Below are 20,352 nucleotides of genomic sequence, written 5' to 3' on the forward strand. Positions count from 1 at the left end.
CCAAGGTATAAAAAACTATCTCCCGAAACACTATACAAATCATAAGCCTAATTACTCTATAGAAATAGTTGAAAGCAAGAAAAGAAATACGGCTAATTACTTGATGTAGTTTACATATATAGAAATCATGGCTAAGTATAAAAAAAATACATGCCTAAGTTTGGAGAAATTAAACACGACCGGCCTAATAGCATAAACAACAGTCGTGATAGTTCCTCGCCCAACTTTCTGGAACGTACAACTCTGCAAGAAAAGATACATGATTACTTAGTTGGTCAATGATGAAGCAAGAAAGCAAGAAACATGTCCGTCCTGCAATTATTCACTATACACAGACTATTGCAATACTCAATCACCTAATATAAGGCCTTATGCACAATAGTATTTTATAGTTGGATAACTAAATTTATTTGCGCTAATGAAATTTCAATTGCACCCTGAATATTTATTTACATTTATATTTACCAGAAAATCCAAGTAGAATTAGCTCATCATTTTCATTTATCAAGTTCACTTGATATTGTGGTGTACTCTCTAAATTGTAAATTTGAGAGAGTGCTATAGAAATTTGTTGTTTGATTATATGTAAGTTTAAGATATTATGTATACATTGCTCTTGAGATAAGGAGGGATTTGAAGATTTTTTTAAAACAAACGAGCTAACTTTTTCCAAAAAAAATGACCAAAATTAAACAAACCGGCCAAAACACATAAGGGCTTTGCACAAACCACCCCCATTCAACCCGAATAGTCTCGAACATTGCTCGTACTCCTCTGTGTACTACTGCCTTTGGAAAACACTCCATGTATTTCTCAAATCAGTAGATGACATCAGAGTAATTTGACTGTAAGTTGGACTTAATTTGATCAGACTTCAGAGCTGTTACAATTGCAATTTCAGCTAATATTGCAGACGAATCAACAACTGTGCAAGTCAAGTCAAAATATGAATATAGCATGAGATGCCAACCTTCAAGATTAACAAAAAAATCCAGCATGTGCCTCGGTAATCAAGGGTACAAATTGGAAATTACACAACATTACGAAATGTTTGTTTATTAAAGACGACACTGGGGCATTAAACATAGAGATGAGATCCAAAAGTTTGAAGCAACAATAAAAGAGGGCAAATAACAAAAGAAGCCCTTAACAGAATGCAGAGGGGTCAAATTCAGGCACCCTCTTGCTGGAAAATCTCTTTCTTAGTAAGCTTGTTCTCGTCCCGAGCCATCACATCAATAGCGCCTTCCTCCTCATCCGCCATAACAAGCTTATCTTCCCCATGAGCCACCATAGCAGCTTCATGTACAACTTGTTGTGCAGCTCATTGTGCAACTCGCAGTACAGCTCGCTCTGCAGCTTGTTGTGCAGCTTGCTCTGCAACTTGTGCAACTTGCTGTTCTTCCATCGGGTTTCGTTGCGGTACAGCTTGTTGTTCTTCCCCAAGCAGATGAGCATTAGGCTAAAAACCTAAGAAGACACATTTCATCTGTTTTCTGTAACAAACCTCAACCTTAACACTAAAAGAGTACAAGGAAATTCTTGCCAAACTATCATCAAGTAAACTAAAATCAAATTTCAGTTCTCAATTTACTATGCTATAAGATCGAGTTCAATCCGTCTATTAGAAACAAAAATGACAGTGTTTTAACCGACTGATTTACCATAAAAGTCTAAAAAATGTGCTTTCATCAATTAAACTCTTAAAATGCTACATATTTTCCTCCCTCCCTTGTACCTCGCATCCTCTCCTTTCCCTCAAAATCCCCCCTGCTCACTGCCCCCCTCTCACTCCCTGACCTTTACTCAGTAATCAGTCAGCAACTCAGCATATACAACTTATATTTTCCAAAGTCAGACTGTGACACCCAGCAATCAGAGCATACACAATAAATTATGAAATCCTAATGTGATAGTGCCATCATCCATCATTCTAACAGAAAGCTGTCTGCATAACTGGTTAGAATGATGGAGAAACAACTCAGCATATAGAGAAACAACTCAGCATATATAGTACCTATAACAAGAGCAATATTATAACAGAAAGCTGTCTGCATAACTCGTTTAATATCCACAGAAGCTGTCTGAGTATGATCAATCATGTTTAACCGAAGTAGTGCAACTAACTGTTAATTAAAATGTGTTAAGACGTACTTTGAATTATACATATTTAAGCCCATTTTATTGATTTCTAAAAATCCTAGAAGTAACTTAATGTCAAATGTTGCACATAATTTGAAGACCAGCATTTTAAGTGGTATTTTCCAAAAGATGAACAAAAACATCCAGATTTTAAAATTAATGAGTGAGTATTTAAACTACTAAGTGCATTTCGACTTAGCGAGAGATGCGAAAAATTAGGCATGTCCCAAATTGAGCTTGGAATCAGACCTCCAAGAAGATTTAAACTCAAATCAAGATATGAAAGAGAGGTTATTCCACCTAAACACTACTACAAATTCTGCCTTTTATGGATGCTTTTTTCACCATTTTGCGTCGCTTAAAGGCGTCTAGAAATTCCTCCTCGACGCTTTCAGAAAGCGTCGACAAAATTACAGTCGAGAATTCTCGACGCCTTCCTGCGTCGAGAATCTAGATGCCTTTTGTTGACCATATTTTCTGTTCAGCGTCGACCTTCTCGACGCCTTTATGCGTCTAGATATTAAATTTCAGTGTGGACAATATTTTCTTCCCGCGACCAGAAATTTATGTTCTCGACGCCTAAAAGCGTCTAGAATTATTTTTATTAGATTTTTTTCTCACGTATTATTTATATATATATATATATATATATATATATATATATATATATAAATTTAGAATAAAAAACAACACAAGATCACTGAAACCCAAATTTTGAATAATTGATCTTCAATTATCAATAAAATTAACGTATAAAAACTTAAGTAGTTAAAATTCATAGTACGTACATGTATGGTACTAACCAGAATCCAAAAATACACCCATCTATATCACTAACCGAAATCCTAACCAAATATTACAAAATATTATAAATCAAACCTAAGAACTGAAACCTAGAAAAACTAAATAGCTAGGATAGTAGGATGTACTATATACTAATACAATTATTTATAAAGGCTCATAAGCTACATAATTTACATTAAAATATCCAAGTTTGGAGCTTCTTGTCATCTCACGATTTGTAAATTTGGAGCCACCGAATATCCTCCATGTCACATGCTAAAATCACTTGAAGACTTTATGGGTGGGCTGAAATCACTTGGACACAAGACGAGATTAGCAAGGCTGACAAATTAATAAACTTACCAGAATTGTGTGCATTATATTAGTAGTGTTATACTTGCAGCCTCTGTTCTTTTTCTAATAAAACAAATATATTAGAGAACATGGAGAAGAAAATTAGTCTTGTCATTTGAGAAAGAAAATTCAAACAGAGTCACATAAACAACACATTAAGAAGTAGGACACTCAACTTTAGTCAGCATCTTTAAAATATGTACTACATATTACTCTAAATCTTTTTCGTCGACATCTTAAGCGTAATTATTAGTTCTCTTGTTATTGTAGCAATACACCTATTAATCAGGTTGGTGGCAAGCTTAACATAAAATAGAAATTACAAAGGAATAAGTGAGAAGAGAGGAAACCAACTGCTCACACAATTTTTTCCTTCCTTATTCCTCCTCTACTTTTCTGCATTCTCCTTCCTTCTCCTTCCTTACTAACATCACAAATATACATGTCCCAGTTAGCCTCAGTGGATTTAAGCTAAACACTAATTTGCTGCCTAATCTTATGGGACACTCTGTCTTCACAAAAAAATGAGTAGCTTCCTTTTAAAATGTGATCCAGACAGTAGTTTCCATTTGAAATGTAATCTCGAAACACAATTGAAGTTCATCAAGGAAATATAATTACTTGTATGTCAACAAGGATTTGAGAAAACCTGTAAGCAAATGCAATGTCTCAAATCGATCTTAACATCCTCCGTGTTTTCTCAGCAGCTGATGTACCCAAACTTATCTCTATTCCTGTTAAGGGTGTCCTCCCTCCATTCCCTACACAATCGAGTCAATTTTCTCTTAAATACATAAATAATGCTAACAAAACAGCAGGGTAGGGGCAGAGAAATTACCAGAGAGAATGCTATCGAGTGCTAGTCCTATACCGATTGTAGAATACGCGAAAGACATGATTGCGGCAATAGTTGACAACCATGTTAGCTCATGGAAGTTTGGTATTGGAGACAAATATTTTGAGTCATAAACTTTACTCAGTTTCACTTAATTTCATTAACCAACTATTAATGTAAAAGGTTGAGCTCATTATACAGAAGGTCTTACACCATACTCTTTGGTGCAGTAGTTGTGTAGCCAACTACAAAACTAGTTAGATTGACGTACTGTAGTGTCTCACAAGCAACACAACTGAACCTACCCATATAATCAATCAAAATATCCCGTGTCAGTCAAATAGATAGTTCAAGAAAATGCCTGGTGAAGTCATACTAATGTGGAATTGGTGTATTGCAGCAAAGAAGACCTGGCCAGTATGAAATTCATGCAGTATACACACTCCCAAGACTATATAGGCTGGCTTCAGGTATCAATGTTTTTTTAATCCCAAATTCAATATTACTGCACCTGGAGCAGAACAAACTATCTACATATGGTTACCACAACAGGCAGACAGCGGGGTAAATTAAAAGAACAACAAATATTTAGCTCATGGGAGGACCATGGAATTATTACAGAAAAAGTAAGAAATGAAAATGACAGAGGAGAGAGGAGAGAGGAGAGAGAGGTACGCATTTAGTGAAGTAAGAAAATTTCTATTTGGTACCTGGCTAATTTGATCCTCCAACGCAGGATATGTTTACCAGTTGACTGAGACACTTTAACCTTACGGTAATTGGCAATGACAGAGTGCTGCGACATCCACAAATTATGAAAAGCTGCAAAAAGAGGTGACAGAAATTACGAGAGATGGATTTGATGTAAAAGAAAATGATTTAGATCATATGAGCTAGTTGAATGCTGTGATCAAGGTTCAAGGAGACTCTACGGCTACATATTTCAATTTCTTTGTTGTCATATTCGCGAATCAACTCAAGAAACCCACAAAATAATGGAAATGAAGAACAACAAACACCAAAATATAGATAATCAGTTTTACACACTTCATAACTTATAGAGTTGTTGATCTCACTTAACAACAGAACGTTGAACAACTCTACAACTTCTACATCTCATCCATATCTTCCAACTATCCATTCTAATGTCAATCCAGCTACTTCAAAAAAGCATACTACTATAAGAAGATTTTAGGATATTAGTGTTATTGACTTATTTCAAATTCTTTTGGTTAAAGACTTAAAGTGAGCGATTGAAATTTGAAACTTTATTACCAGATGGGTCTGGCTTGATTAAGAGACAAATCAATCTCAGTTGTGTGTCCATGGGAGGATGGTCTGCAACACCAGCTCTTGAGTTACATTTATACACCGAAAAATAAAATGCATAGATTATAAAAAGGCTGGAATGAGTACATACCACCTTTGTCTCCTTGTATTAATTCACATCCTTGTGGGAAAAGCAAGAGAAGTTCTTCTGGGCCAAACTTGGGAACAATTTAATGGCTACAACAAGCAACATCTTACATTAGCAAAAAGAACCAGATTGTTATAGTGTAATGATCGAGATCCCTGTCCTATATTAGCATAAAGAACCACGGTCACTTAACTTAAAGATCATTTCCACAAAGATTGAAAAGTCAATGAAATTATATCAGCCATATATGCATTCAAAGTCAGTTCAATAAGTAAGTTCACCGCCCTCTGTAAAAAAAAAAAGAAAAAAAAAAGAAGTAAGTTCACTGTAAATTTCAGAACTAGAAAAACTAATTAAATTATTTGATGTTTAAACCAATTGTACCACGACCTAAAGTGGGACCTAACTTCATATAAATAGAGGAATACACAAAAATAAAATTATGGCTCAACTAAAGAGATCCAAATTTAAACATAAGTAAGCAATTGCATATGCGACAAGCAATGACCAGAAATAGATCATATTTTGACTTGCCCAGGAACATTTTTAGCATGTCAAAAGGTACAGTTGAAGGGCTTGAGGCGCTTTAAAGCATTGTGTTCTGTTTCATAAAGGTCAGTTCTGTTCTATTTCGTAAAGTTCAGTTCTGTTTCTTAAACTCCGGTTCTATCAAAAGTGTTCTGCTTAGTTCCATACTATTCTGTTCCGTTTTATAAAGTCCAGTTTAGTTTTGTTTTGTAAAGTTCCATTCAGTTGTGTTGCATACATTAGCCAAATATCTAAAGATAAATTTTCTTAACCTACACATAATCGAAATTCAAAAAGAGGGGAGACATCATGATGTGAGACTTAAAATCTTGCAAATGAAGAGCCGATACTTCAACATAATTCAATTTCAAATTTTGAAAAAGTGTAGAAAAAGTTACAATCCAAAACACCAATCATTATCAAAGAATTGAAACCCTAAACTACAATGAAAGGCTTTAAAGAGAAAATTAAATCCTGCAAATAATACGTAGTATATCCTATAAATTTTACAAATAATAAACAAAATTTGATAAAAGCCGCAAGGTAAGTGAATAATTGAAACAATAAAGGTAAGAGAGCAAGAGAGGGGGCGGAAAACAACCTGTAATTGATACAACCTATATATTTGGTGTCCAAACATGTAAATCCATGAGTAGATCCGCAGACGGAGGGATTAAGTTTGCAGCTTTAGCCTTCTCTCTATTTGCAAATTTATAGCTGCTGCATATCCTCCATTGCAGTCGCTAAACAACCTTGAATATTAAATAAATAAAACATAAGCAAGGGGCCTTGTCCTAGTCAGGATCAAGGATTAACGCTAGGATATAGTAAAAATATAGTAGCCAACACTTCACATATACTGTAGGACACCAGAATATATACATTCATAACTTGCACATTGCTCACTGAGTCACCAAATTTAACTAATGAAAATTCAACCAGGCTATTTTTTAGCAATGTAATCAATAAACATATTAGCATATCTTGTGAAATGTAATTCACCAGATATGATAACTAATGAAAAATAAGCATGGATTCAATAAGATTTGAAAGAAACTCCAACCTAAAGAAAAACTTAAAGAGTGATTAACTAAGTCTTTGAAACACCCAAAATCCCAAAAGCCACTAATCATCAAGTACCCCAAGAACCACAATAATCATAGGAACTTAATCAGTGACATTAATCTAAGAGCCAAAAGTGATTACCTAAAGCCCAGAATACAGTTCTAAACAGCTTCACGTGGAGTGAAGAAAAACAGGGCACGGTAAATATCTGCAGCTGCAAACTGAGTTTTTTTACGATAACCTCAGAAAGCAGTCAATGAAATTCAAGATAAGGCGCTCCATATAATTGCACTAAAATTAAAATAAGTTTACAACTAAATCTGCACATCAACATCATCCAGCCCAATCAAACGCATACCGACAAACTGTTTTAATGCCTTTCCAAATGATTTTAACAGCATATGAAAAATTTATAGTGTGTGCTTCGAGCCTTTGACCCCCCTTCATCCACTAAAAGTTAATTTGTTTATTAGAGCCGAGAAAGGTCTAAACGTATCTCCACGTCAGGAAAGGTCTTAAAGTATGAGATACCATAAGCATTTAAGCAAAAAAAAAATCTGGTGCTAGCCTATCTTCATGAGACAGAGATGGTGAAATTGGTAAGACCTGAATCAATAAAGGAGACAGTGTGAAGGAGAAACTATCTTCTAGTTATCCTGGTAAACCTTGAAACTAAAAAAAACGGTCCCTGAGTCAAATCACATACAAATTCAAGCAAGATTTCATCCCTAAACTAACCGGCAAGTGGAGGGTTTCAAGTTCGAATCTACACAACATTTTCTTTCCCAAATTTCCTATGCTTAAATTGATCGAAATGGGAAAAAATTTGAGAACCCTAATTGGACATATCATTCGAATGAACACAAATGGGAGAAATCCATATTAGTAAAAGATAACGACAAAAAAAAAATAGTAAGTGTAGAAAACCTAAATGTACCCAGATCAAAACATACATTAATCGAATCGAATATGAAGTCAGGAGAAAGAATTGATAGAAAACGGACAATTAAATTCACAGAATCGAACAAAAATTTCAACTTGAGGCAAGAACCTGAATATCTACAAATTCAAAAATCAGAGACAAATTAATACCTCAAAGTCTTTAAATTTCGTTCATATTTTGTCGTATTTCTTGAAATTGGGGCAGAATCTTCAAGCCTGGAGTAGATCTAGAAATTTCAAGGATGAGAAGTGAGAGAGTAGAAGAGGCAAGGGTTGAGGTTGAGGTTGAGGTTGAGAGCAGAAGACGATTAAGAGAGAGAAAGAAGGGGGTGGGGACGGTTTTTTTTTCCCAAAATGTAACACAGAGCCTGCTAATTGAGACCATGTGCTTTGCACGTGACATTTTGCTATATCCCTCGACGCTAAAAGGTGACTACAATTAGTTCGACACCCAAGGGCGTCGAGAAAACACGGAAACGAAAATCTTACTCCAACGCTGCATTGCAGGCGTCGAGCCCAAGACGTCTAGAAAACACGCCTTTTGTAGTAGTGAAACCATTAGAAAGGCTACCTAAAAGCAAACAATAAGAGAGGTCATGGTGTACCAAGATAGAACTAATTACCCCCAAAGTAAACAGTCACCGGATTTCAGCAGAGAAGAAAGTATTGCTAGAACGCAGGTAAGAAATTATTGCTAAACGGTTCACTTTTTTGAAATGTAAATGATGGTTTAAGGTTCTAGTTTTTGATATTTATAGAAACAAATCAGTTTAGACAATTCAAGTCAACATGGTTATGCATTAAACATTGCTGTGTAAACATTACTGATAAGTCAAGATGGTTATCCATGAATCATAATTGCGTAAAAAAGGCCCTGATTTTAAGAGAATCATCATTCATTAGGTTATTACTTAGTAGTTTGTTTGTAAAAGAGTCAGAGACCAAGTCAAGTTTTGACAACACAGGAATATTCATGTAATTTACCCAATTTCCTTCTATTACTAACTTTATATACCAAATTCTTGCCTTTCCGTCATAATTCCCTCCAACCCAAAATGAAAGGCCAAATTAACCCGGCAAACTGATTTTAAACACATCATATATTCATTTTATCTCATTTTCTAAACTCTAAAGTTATTCAGCTAAAATTCAAGAGCATTGTTATTAGACAATGAAGTTAACATATACAAGGGGACTCATTACTAACATCAACTCCTGGACCAGACCTAACGTTCATTTTATAGCTAACATTTATAGAGTTCAATTTCAAACAATTTCAAATTTCTAATTGGTGAACTATGCTATGAAATTCCAAATTGTTAATGGTCTAAGAGCTTCTAATTTCAAATAAAAATTAATAGATTTGACCACAATTGTACCTCTTCAGAAAATAAGTACCATTTGCCTTTTTCATAAACTCAACCTTGAAAGATAGTCGAACAACAGGAAAAGAACCACCCATGCCACTAAAAATAAGACTACAGGATGTGTGGATTTTGATCTCACTAAAAATGAAAACAAAATCAGATCAAAACCAAACAAACAAATAAAATAACCACCACAAACCAAAAACCAAAATCCTCAAAAACATAAGTTATACCTAAAATGAATGAGCTTGAGATCATTACCACCTTGGAGTGCGGAAAAAATGTAATAACAACACCAAGCTCACCTGGGCAACCCACTCTTTAGGCTCATCCTCCTCCATAAACACCACTAATTCCGACCTCCTACTAATCCATACCGGCGTTGCCTTGCCGCTCGAAATCCCCATCCCAATTCCCTTACCATAACCCTCCCTCCCAATTCTTTCCCCCAAATCTTTGCCATACCTACCACCGTGGAATCCGCTCTTTGAATCTCCTTGAAGAAATAGACCCACCATTTGATTCCTCATAACTCTTCCAATTCTCACTCCTCCCTCCCGCACATGGCTTGCAGTTCTTGTACGCCCCAGATGCCTTCATTGCCATCCACTTTATCTGCGAGCTCCAGCACGTGTCTTTTAGAAAATTTTCCTATCCCTTCCCTTCCCAAAGAAAAGTTCAAAAACAATATTAGTTTTGAACTATGTTTAAAAGAAGTGTTTGTCAATTACTTCATATTTTTAGGGATTCAATTACTTGAGGTCCTTGAGGATTATTGTGAGAACTAAATCTAGCATCACCTAAGTTGTTTTATTTGACCCCAAGTCATCTAAAAGGAACTCTTCCATAATAAAACTCTCCCTGGGTTAAAGATTGAGTAGCTAACCAGATAAGAGATATCTCTTCTGTAATCAATCTATATTGTCTCAATATCCTAGCTTGGCGGAAGACTCAATGGGTTCTTGTTCAGCTAGACCTTTTAAAATTAGACAAAAAACAACCAATAGAGGGTTATTGTTTCTCATACACCCATTTACCAATTACTACATCCTTTAAGACAATGTATCATTGTCATGCAAATCATGCTTATATAATGATATCAGCGTGCATCTAGCTGAATTCAAATTCTCGACTATCCTACTATAATAATAGAACTACATATTCAAGGGCCAAGAAACTTCAATTGAAATTAAGAAGGTTGAAGAAAAGACTAAAGTGATATATGTTGCATAGAACTCCTTAGGAGAAAAAGCTCATTACTCACCCAAATATCAACTGAACCAAGTTCATTTACAGCAAAATCAGCTAACTTTCTCACGTCATTAGGGTTGCAAACATCATATGGTATGCCTACCACTTTTGCATATCTCTGATTTTTCCCATTTACAACTTTCATTTCCCTAAGACTTTCTTAAAGCTCTTTAACAATTGCATCCGCTGAATCAGCACTACCTTCAAGGTAGCACACTATGAGTTTGACATTTAAAAAAAAAAAAAAACAAAAGGTGACCTATACCCTAGAGTTCCAGAATACAACCTGCGTGAAATAAGAACCACTCAGTCTCCAGAAGGAATAAATTCTCTAGCAAGTGCTTCACCAAGTCCTCTAGTATTACACCAAGTAATGAGAGAGTCAGACTAAACAAAGATAGAAATGCTTCAAAAGTTCAAAGTAACATTTGGGATACAAGATTTCTGAAATAAATAAACAACCAGACTACCAATTCTTATCTAAGTCGTTTAATAATATCTTTAGATAGGCAAGTCACATTTGTCTAATTATCCATAAATTTCTTGCCTAATGAGTAACATATGCAGATATGTTGTTATCTGTCACAAATAGACTCATTTGTCGATCTCAATTTTCCCTATGGATTACGGACAATCTAAGGTAATCAAAGAAAACATGAGCCAGGAATGGAAAATATCTAATCAAACACGAAATGTAGGCTATCAAAGGCTGCCACTCACCTTTCCTGCATGATCAACATTGCATTTCAATATCACTAACATTCGATAAACACGTTTTAAAAGCTCAAACATAAAATAAAAACTGTAAATCCATTTCATTCAACAAATCCCGTTCTAATCAAGAATAATACAATTCATACCATTAATACCATCCATTGAAGATTTCACAATAGGCTGAGTAGCAATATCGTAAACCTCCCCCGTTGTCGCATTCGGCCCAAATACCTTGTCTGCCATTACCAATACAATCACAAAATTGACTGAACTCCACTCAATCTCTATGCTCCAACTACAAGCAATGCATTATGTATCTAATCAGAAGCATACACTAACAAAACAAACATTACTTCAATAGAAAAACCATAAAAAAAGAGAGAGGGAAACGTAAATATGGTGTTTCTTCTCCTTGGTCCTTACCTTCCCCAACTTTTTCCGGTTATGACACTTACTTTTTTCCATCACAAACATAAAATATTATTGACATCCTTCATCTATGGAAAGTAATATCAGACTATTGTGCTTATCTAATAGGATATCAATCATTCAAGCTAACAATTCAACTACGTCATTCTCTTTGCCAAGACTTGGATAACAAAAGGTGGTTACAAAATTACAATTGTAAAGCTAGCTTCTTGAAAAATCCATCCCCATGTACAAATCTGTGATTGTGGTTGCAGGGCTTAAATGAAATACAAACGGGTGCCAAAGAGGCAATATAAGTGCACATAACATCTTTCGGGTTCTAATAAATAGTCATATAGACAAAGGTCTCAAAACTAACGTACAACCGGAGCAAATAAAACTCCAGTGTTTTCATTTCTATAAAAAAACCACCTATGTAACAATACTAACTAAACAAATAGAAATAAACAAGTTAGGTAAACTATACTACTTATTCTCTAATATCATCCATGGTGAAAGAAACAAGCCATAATATAAACTTGTACCTATTATGTTGGAATGTAGAACTATAATGATGATCAAGATACTACATTTGGTCTGTGGCCTTTAAAGATGAATCCACTTTAGGCGACTTGAAAAGAAAATTCTGCAGACAAGAAATACGTTGGAATTAAACATTAATACCAGTCGTAGTTCGATCAAGTTGGATTATAAGGTTCAAATATGTACATGAAAATCTACCTTAGGTTTCAAATCACGATGAACTAAACCATGTAAGTGACACTGAGCAGCGACTTTCACATCTGACGCTCCACCACTATCGCGTCTCTCTGAATACCGACAATCATTTCTGATTTGAATAACAAAAGAAATTAACATTAGAACATTTATATAACAAAAATATAACATAAACGCTTAGTATCGAATCTATTAGAATGTTGTAACTTAACTCTACTCAATCTCAAAGCTCCAACTGCAAGCAATGCATTATGTATCTAATCAGAAGCATACACTAACAAAACAAACATTAATTAAATAAAAAACCATTAAAAAAAATTAACTCAATTCATCAAATTCTCCAATGAAACCTAATCAAGCATTACAACCCAATAACTGAATTCATCAAAGTAGCAACCATTACACTAATTAAATTGATCCACCACATTAATTAAACCCCAAACACAAATTACCAATTATAACCAACATCAAAAATCAACTGCAAGATAAAAGAGGCAGTCCCCCATCATACCTATGAGCTAAAATTAGCACAAAAATCAAATTAAATAACAATTACATAGAAACCAAATATGCATAAAAATCAAATTAAAGACAAAATTGAAGGTGGGTAATTACTAATGTTGCCCAAATATGCATAAAAACCAAATTAAAGACAAAATTGAAGGTGGGTAAGTTACCATTGTTGCCAAAGATGGCGTGGAAGCAGCCAAGCGTAAACCTGTAATTGGTGGCGCTTTGTAGCCATATCCCCAAACTAATACCTCGAAACAAAGAAAAAAACACCAAATCAATTAAACCATCCATAATTCAACAAAATCAACAATTAAAAGCAAGAAAAAACCCTAATTCGAAAGATCCGGAGAACGAGAACCATACCAAGGAGTAAGAGACGAATTAATAGTGAGGAGATTCAGAAGATCGGGAAAAAAGAAGACAAGTATGTAACAATGGACAACAAACGAAGAACAAAGAAAATGAAACTGGGAAGGGAAGGGAAGGGAAGAGCAGAAATGGAGGCACCGAAATGGAGAAGAGGAAAGGGAAAAACCCTAAAAAATGAGAGGACGGGAAGCAGAGAAGACTGGAGAGGGAGAAGGGGCGCAATAGTAACGAACTAACGATGGATGAAAAGCGCACGTGGCATAATCCGGAAAGAAGGGTAAATGGGTAGTAAAGAGATATGATTGGGGGCAAAACCGTCAGCACACTATTGCTGCAATAGTAACTTAAACTTTGCATGTTTTCAAGTGTTAGGATTTAGTACCTTAAAAATACACCACTTATATATTTACTACCTTATGAAAATTGTATTTTTATTTATTACCTTAAAGTATGTTTTTGTTAGTAATAACTACCACTTTACAGTTTACTCATTTTAAAATTAAAATATCTCTTTCGATTCATAATCGTTTAAAGTGATTCAAAACTCATTCTTCTCATTTATGGGTAAGGACACCATAGAGATATTGCTTTTAAAATTTTGTAAAAGGCAAAACGAATAAAATAATCTTTGTAAACTTTTAAAATATTTGTGAATTATCAAATGAATTATTTTGAAATGTCATTCGCAATGAAATCCCTATAGAAAAAGGAAAATAATGAACTTTGAAACACTTTATACGATTAAAAAACGAAAGAGATATCTTAACATTTCAAAATAAGAAAATTGTAAAGTGGTAGCGATTCCAAACAAAAAGTAATTCAAGGTCGTAAATTAAAATAAAATTTCATAAGGAAGTACATAGAAAAGTGCTGTATTTTTAAGGTAGTAAATACAAAATTTTCTAAGTTGGATTTTTTGGTATTTCGTTTCTTAATTAAGCGGTTAAAGTGATTTAAAACCCATGTACTAATTAAATTTTGCTATCTTGGGGGCCGTGTGTGCTAGGTCCAACAACTAGTATAATAAGTGTGTGTGTCACTAGGGTTTGTGTAAATTTATGTCAACTAGATTAGCTCCCTTACACGTACGAATACTCAAAAATTATTATGTGACAATTTTTTTATAAAATATTTAACGGAAATATTTATCCCTTAAAGCTAATCCATAATTAATAAATCTTAAACATACTCATCTATTCATCTAATATGAAATTTTATCCCTAATACTTCCTCTGTACTTTTTTAAATGACACAATTATTTAGGCACGTTTGCCAATGCATGATTTCAAACGTTAATATCTCTAATTATGGATAAGAAAAAAGTATAAAAATTTGATATTTAAAAAGCATTTATTGTGACGAATCTAATAAGACTCCACACGACTATATTTTTTCTTAAATATAAATCACAAAGTGAAGTCAAAGGAGTTTGTGTGAATAGTGTCATAAATCCAATTGTGTCATGTAAATAAGAACGGAGAAAGTACGTTTTAAATATTTTAGATGTTGAATATGATCATTTGACCAAAATATTGAGTAAATATATTTTCTATAATTGATATATCGAATTGGCTAAAATATTACCCACATCTATATCGTCTAATACTGTAATATTCTATAATCTTATATTTTTTTCCGTACATTGCAGTTTATACAAAAGGAGAGAAAATAAATTAATAAATAAAGTAGATATGTTTTTTAGGAAAGAGTTTTTTGGCGGGAAAATTTTGCACCAGGATATGACATGTGTCATTCCCGGTGTTTGTTTTAGTATAATGTAATAGATTGTCTAAAAAATTAACGATCATAGTATATCCGTTTTAAAATAATCTCTACATGCATATCCGTTTTAGTCTGTTTTAACACGTTCTTTACATTGTGCTTTGTTGGACATAAAAATTACTATCTTACATTTTTTACACATTTACCACTTTTCACTCAATTTCTCCTACTTTATTCAATTTTTTTGCCGTTTTGGATCCTCTAGAGTTCTAATAAAACTCTACAAGGTAGAGTTTGAACAATATCAACCATTGAATGAAAAATCAATGGCTCATATATTATCTTTCCAAAATCCCCCTTATTTTTTCTCATTAATATTCAAGTCCTGGTTTTTTCTTCTCACTAATATAAGCCATTGATTTTAAAATGTATGGTTTAGATGCAACTTTATCGTGTAGAGTTTTATTAAAACTCTAGAGGATCTGGACCCATTTTTTTCATACACCTAACCACAGTTTTAACATTTCCCTTACATTATCCTTATGTTATTATATTTACTCACCTTTTTACACATAGTTTCTCTTTTGTCTTAATATATATATGTGCAACTATTAGTAACTATAAATATTATTTTAAAGCGGAGATGTACATGATTATCATTCTTTGTTATGATAATTTCATAATCTTAAATAAAAGGAAAATTCTCTTTGATAACTTTAAGTTTCTTATTTTTCTCTTTGGTAAAATAAAAACAAGAACTTTCTCTTTGGTAGCCTTAAGTATCTATAAATAATTAAACAATGACATATGATAGCTTTATCTTATATTTTGGTTTAAACCTATATTATTAGACTGATTATAGTAATTAACAATTAAGTTACCTAAATACCTTTAAAACTAGTTGTAGCAATCTCTTCAACAATGATGGTTTTTTTACGCAGCATTCTTAAGCAATAATATGCTTTGCGAACCCAGTATGAAGCATTCTTAAGCATATGTACAATATTTTTACGCAACATTCTTAATCGTATACACAGCCTCGTGCCTAGCTTCTATAAATCTCTTCAACAAAATTTACCTCCAAGGTAGCAATTCCACTTGCATGGACCCGGTCCACCATAAGATTACCATGGACCAGGGTAATTAGGTAATTTTAACAGTGAGTAAATTATAGAAACTGTAGGTTCTGTAAAGTAACTATATCTCCAGAATAATAACTATGAACATAATAATGATAAGAATAACTATTCTATCCAAAGAGTAACTATATCATATAGAAAAGTAATTTTAACTGTAAAATAATTACTACTATATATTCATTCTTGCAGACAAAAAGAGTAAATTATAGAAACTATAGGTTCTGTAAAGCAACTATATTTTCAGAATAGTAACTATGAAATAAATAATAATAATATAGTAATTTCGATGAGAACAATTATTCTATCCAAAAATTAACTATATTATATAGAAAACTAACTTTAGCTGTAAAACAATTACTATATTATAAAAATAAACAATATGATATAGATGGTTTAGAGGTCATATAGTAATTTTTTCTATTATATATCACATAATTACTGAAATATAAAAGAGTAACTATATCACAAGTAACAGTAATTATAACTCTTGAACAATAATAAAGAAAACATTAACTACTTGATTAGTTGTTTTAGCTACGACATTCCAATTCTTTGCATCTATTAAATAAACCATGTTAAACTCAAATGTTTTTTGAACTAAAAAATACTAATCGACACGTCCATGTGGACCACGTCTCTTTTTTCCACCAACACATCATGTCCTTCCTCTACCACGTTCTTGGTTTCCATTGTTGTCAGGATTTTCTTCTTCTCCTCCTGCTTTTGTTTTCCTTGCAGAATTTATTCTTTGCACGATTTCAATTCTGGGTGCATCATCTTTGTATTTCTGAATCAATAATATTTAAACTAAGTTAATAATTTAACATTTAAATATGAAAAAATAACATAGTAACTATGTAAAACGTGTAGTTTCTATTATGCATCATATAATAACTCTTACAATTAACGATGGTAAAATACTTGCAGAATTGCATATATAGTTATTGTTATTGTTATAGTCATATAGTTACTGTCATAATAATATAGTCACTTTTATTAATAATAACATGGAGTACAAAGAAAGATCATAAAAAGAACATAATGATAAGATAATAACTATTAAAAATATATAGTTACTATTATACATGATATAGTAACTCTTAATATTAATGATAATCATATACGAGCAAGGTTGTAGATATAGTTATTGTTATGATCATATAGTTGTTGTGATCATAACATAGTAACTCTTATTACTAATAACATAGAAGACAACAAAGAACATGAAAAGAACATTATAATATACATAAAAAACTATACCAAACATATAGTTACTATAATACAAGATATAATACCTATAAATATTATTGATGGTCATTTAGTCACAGAGTTGCAGACATAGTTGATGTGATAATAATATAGTAACTCTATCCATAATACAGTAACTATATCATTAAAAATATAGAATAACATAAAAACATGCACATAACATAATAAACTAACATAGTACCTATTTCAAAAATATAGTAACTATATAAAACGTACAATAACTATTAAAGAAAATAAACATATGGTAACAAGTCATGATAACATAAACATAATATCTATTTCAAACATATAGTAACTATATAAATAATATAGTAACTATTGAAGAAAATAAACATATGGTAACACATCATGATAAAATAAACATAGTACATATTTCAAACATATAGTAACTAATATAATAATATAGTAACTATTGTACACATACAGTAACCATTATAATCACACAACAACTAGCTTAACATATAGTGACTATTATTATAATATAGTAACTATTGTACAAATATAGTAACCATTATAATCATATATTCACTATCTAAGAGGCAGACAAAAATATACTCGAAATAACATATTACATAATGTAATCGTATAGTAACTATTATTTATCAAAAAGTCATTATAAACTGTTCATAACACAGTAACTATCTTAAACACATAGTTATTGTTTTAAATTTATAATAACTTTCTAAAAAATATAGTAACTATTTTAAACACATAGTTACTGTTTTAAAGTTATAGTAACTTTTTAAAAAATATAGTTACTCTAAAAACAACTACTAACATAAACACAATGAATATTCCAATGAATATTCCAATGACTATTAAAAATATTATTTCGCAACATAAATTAAAGGTAACTATATCATTTATATACTAACTATATGAAACACTAACCCTAATTTCACCCAAACAACAAACACTATTTCTACCTCTTGTGCTTTGCTGCATCAATTCTTAAAGTTCACAGCCTTTGTCTCTTTTTTCTAAATTTAAGGCATAATTTATTCTTATACAAATGATATTGTAAAGTATTTTTAGAGATTCGTCACTAGATAGTGCAACTTTAGGACCTGGATTAACATGTGATTGATACTTCGTATTATTTTCTTATACAAATATCAAATATATAGTAACTATATAAATCATATAGTAACTATATAAACCATATAGTAACTATATAAAACATATAGTGACTATTATTATAATATAGTAACTATTATACAAATATAGTAACCATTATAATCATATAGTCACTATCTAAGAAGCGGACAAATACATACTCTAAATAACATAGTACATAATGTAATCGTATAATAACTATTATTTATCAAAAAGTCACTATAAACTGTTCATAACATATTAACTATCTTAAACACATAATTACCGTTTTAAACTTATAATAACTTTCTAAAAAATATAGTGACTATTTTAAACACATAGTTACTGTTTTAAAGTTATAGTAACTTTTAAAAAAAGTATAGTTACTCTAAAAACTACTACTAACATAAACACAACGAACATTCCAGTGACTATTAAAAACACTAATTCGCAACATAAATTAAAGGTGACTATATCATTTATATACTAACTATGTGAAACACTAACCCTAATTTCAACAAAACAACAAACATTTCGAATCACTCAACAAAATATTAACTATTGTACACATATAATAACTGTTGTACACATATAGTAACCATTAAAATCATATAGTAACTATTGTACACATATAGTAACCATTAAAATTACATAGTACCTCTTTAAACCATATAGTTACTGTATTACTCATATAGTTACTATTTAAAATCGTGAAGTCATTGATCGAATTCGCGAAATGAAAACGATACTTCGGTAAAACACAAACATTAATTTCTTCAAAACAACAAATATTTTCAATTTTAAATAAAAATAGACTTAAAATTCCTTAAAAAACAACAAACCGAGATGTGATCTCTAAAAATTCTTGCGAAGATTTGTAGGCGAGCGCAAATTCTTCGATTCGATTTCGGCAACGACGAACCTCCTTCTTGATCTACCACTTCCTCTAATTTTTCCTCATCAAATAGATCCAATCATAAGAATTATAAGATAATTACGAAAAAAATCGAACAAAACCTAGAAATTTGGGCTAAATTTTGAAAAGCATAGAGAGAAAATGAAAGAGAATGAACAGAATGTAGATCTGAAATTTTGAAAAATAAAAAAGTTTAAAACGTATATAAAGTGGGCTAGACACAAATCGCATTAAAACTCTTCAAAACACATAGTAACTCTTTAAAACACATAGTTACTGTAATACGCATATAGTTACTATTTAAAATTACAAAATAACTGTCACGTGACAGTTACATATGTTACCCATAAAAATTACTCCGTTGCCCTGGTCCACGCTAAGTTAGCATGGACCAGGTTTATATTAGTGTAAATACCAAGGTAAGGCAAAATCTGCTATAACTAATAATATGCCCTGCTAACCCAATATGAAGAAAGGAAAACCAACACACAAAACGAAATAGTGCATATGGATTGACTTTAAACTGACGAGAAGTGAGTGAGTATATGTGAAGGGTGCACAAACCCATTAAAGAGGGTATTTTTGTTCATTTAAATATTAACCACGGTTAATTAAATTGATTAACCCATCATTAATGTCACTGTTTAACTATATATAGAAATTAAGGCTATCAAAGAGAATATTCTTATTTTTATTTTACCAAAAAGAAAAATAAAAAATTTAAGGTTACCAAATAGAATTTCCCCAAATAAAATCGTTTATTATTTGATTTCATTAAGTCAAAT

General features: G+C 32.1%; 2 long non-coding RNA genes across 21 annotated transcripts; both read right to left on the reverse strand.

Moving 5' to 3' along the window:
- Positions 1-972: 972 nt before the first annotated feature.
- On the reverse strand, positions 973-13,649 carry LOC130462486 (uncharacterized). 9 transcript variants are annotated; one of them, XR_008922784.1, is made up of 7 exons: positions 13,421-13,641; positions 13,222-13,298; positions 12,548-12,656; positions 12,352-12,452; positions 11,545-11,693; positions 10,971-11,039; positions 8,625-10,885 (listed from the first exon to the last, which is right to left on the reverse strand). It is a non-coding gene; the product is annotated as an uncharacterized lncRNA (long non-coding RNA). The 9 variants fall into 9 exon arrangements; XR_008922779.1 differs by adding an exon at positions 973-1,470 and having other exon boundaries at positions 9,667-11,693; positions 13,421-13,649; XR_008922780.1 differs by adding an exon at positions 973-1,470 and having other exon boundaries at positions 9,739-11,693; positions 13,421-13,648.
- On the reverse strand, positions 2,855-8,410 carry LOC130462485 (uncharacterized). 12 transcript variants are annotated; one of them, XR_008922776.1, is made up of 8 exons: positions 8,217-8,410; positions 6,661-6,811; positions 5,535-5,818; positions 5,390-5,452; positions 4,825-4,936; positions 4,118-4,640; positions 3,929-4,040; positions 2,855-3,231 (listed from the first exon to the last, which is right to left on the reverse strand). It is a non-coding gene; the product is annotated as an uncharacterized lncRNA (long non-coding RNA). The 12 variants fall into 12 exon arrangements; XR_008922769.1 differs by having other exon boundaries at positions 2,855-4,040; XR_008922771.1 differs by having other exon boundaries at positions 3,929-4,640.
- Positions 13,650-20,352: the final 6,703 nt, after the last annotated feature.

Source organism: Spinacia oleracea, chromosome 6 (assembly GCF_020520425.1).
Source record: "Spinacia oleracea cultivar Varoflay chromosome 6, BTI_SOV_V1, whole genome shotgun sequence".
NCBI lineage: Eukaryota > Viridiplantae > Streptophyta > Magnoliopsida > Caryophyllales > Amaranthaceae > Spinacia > Spinacia oleracea.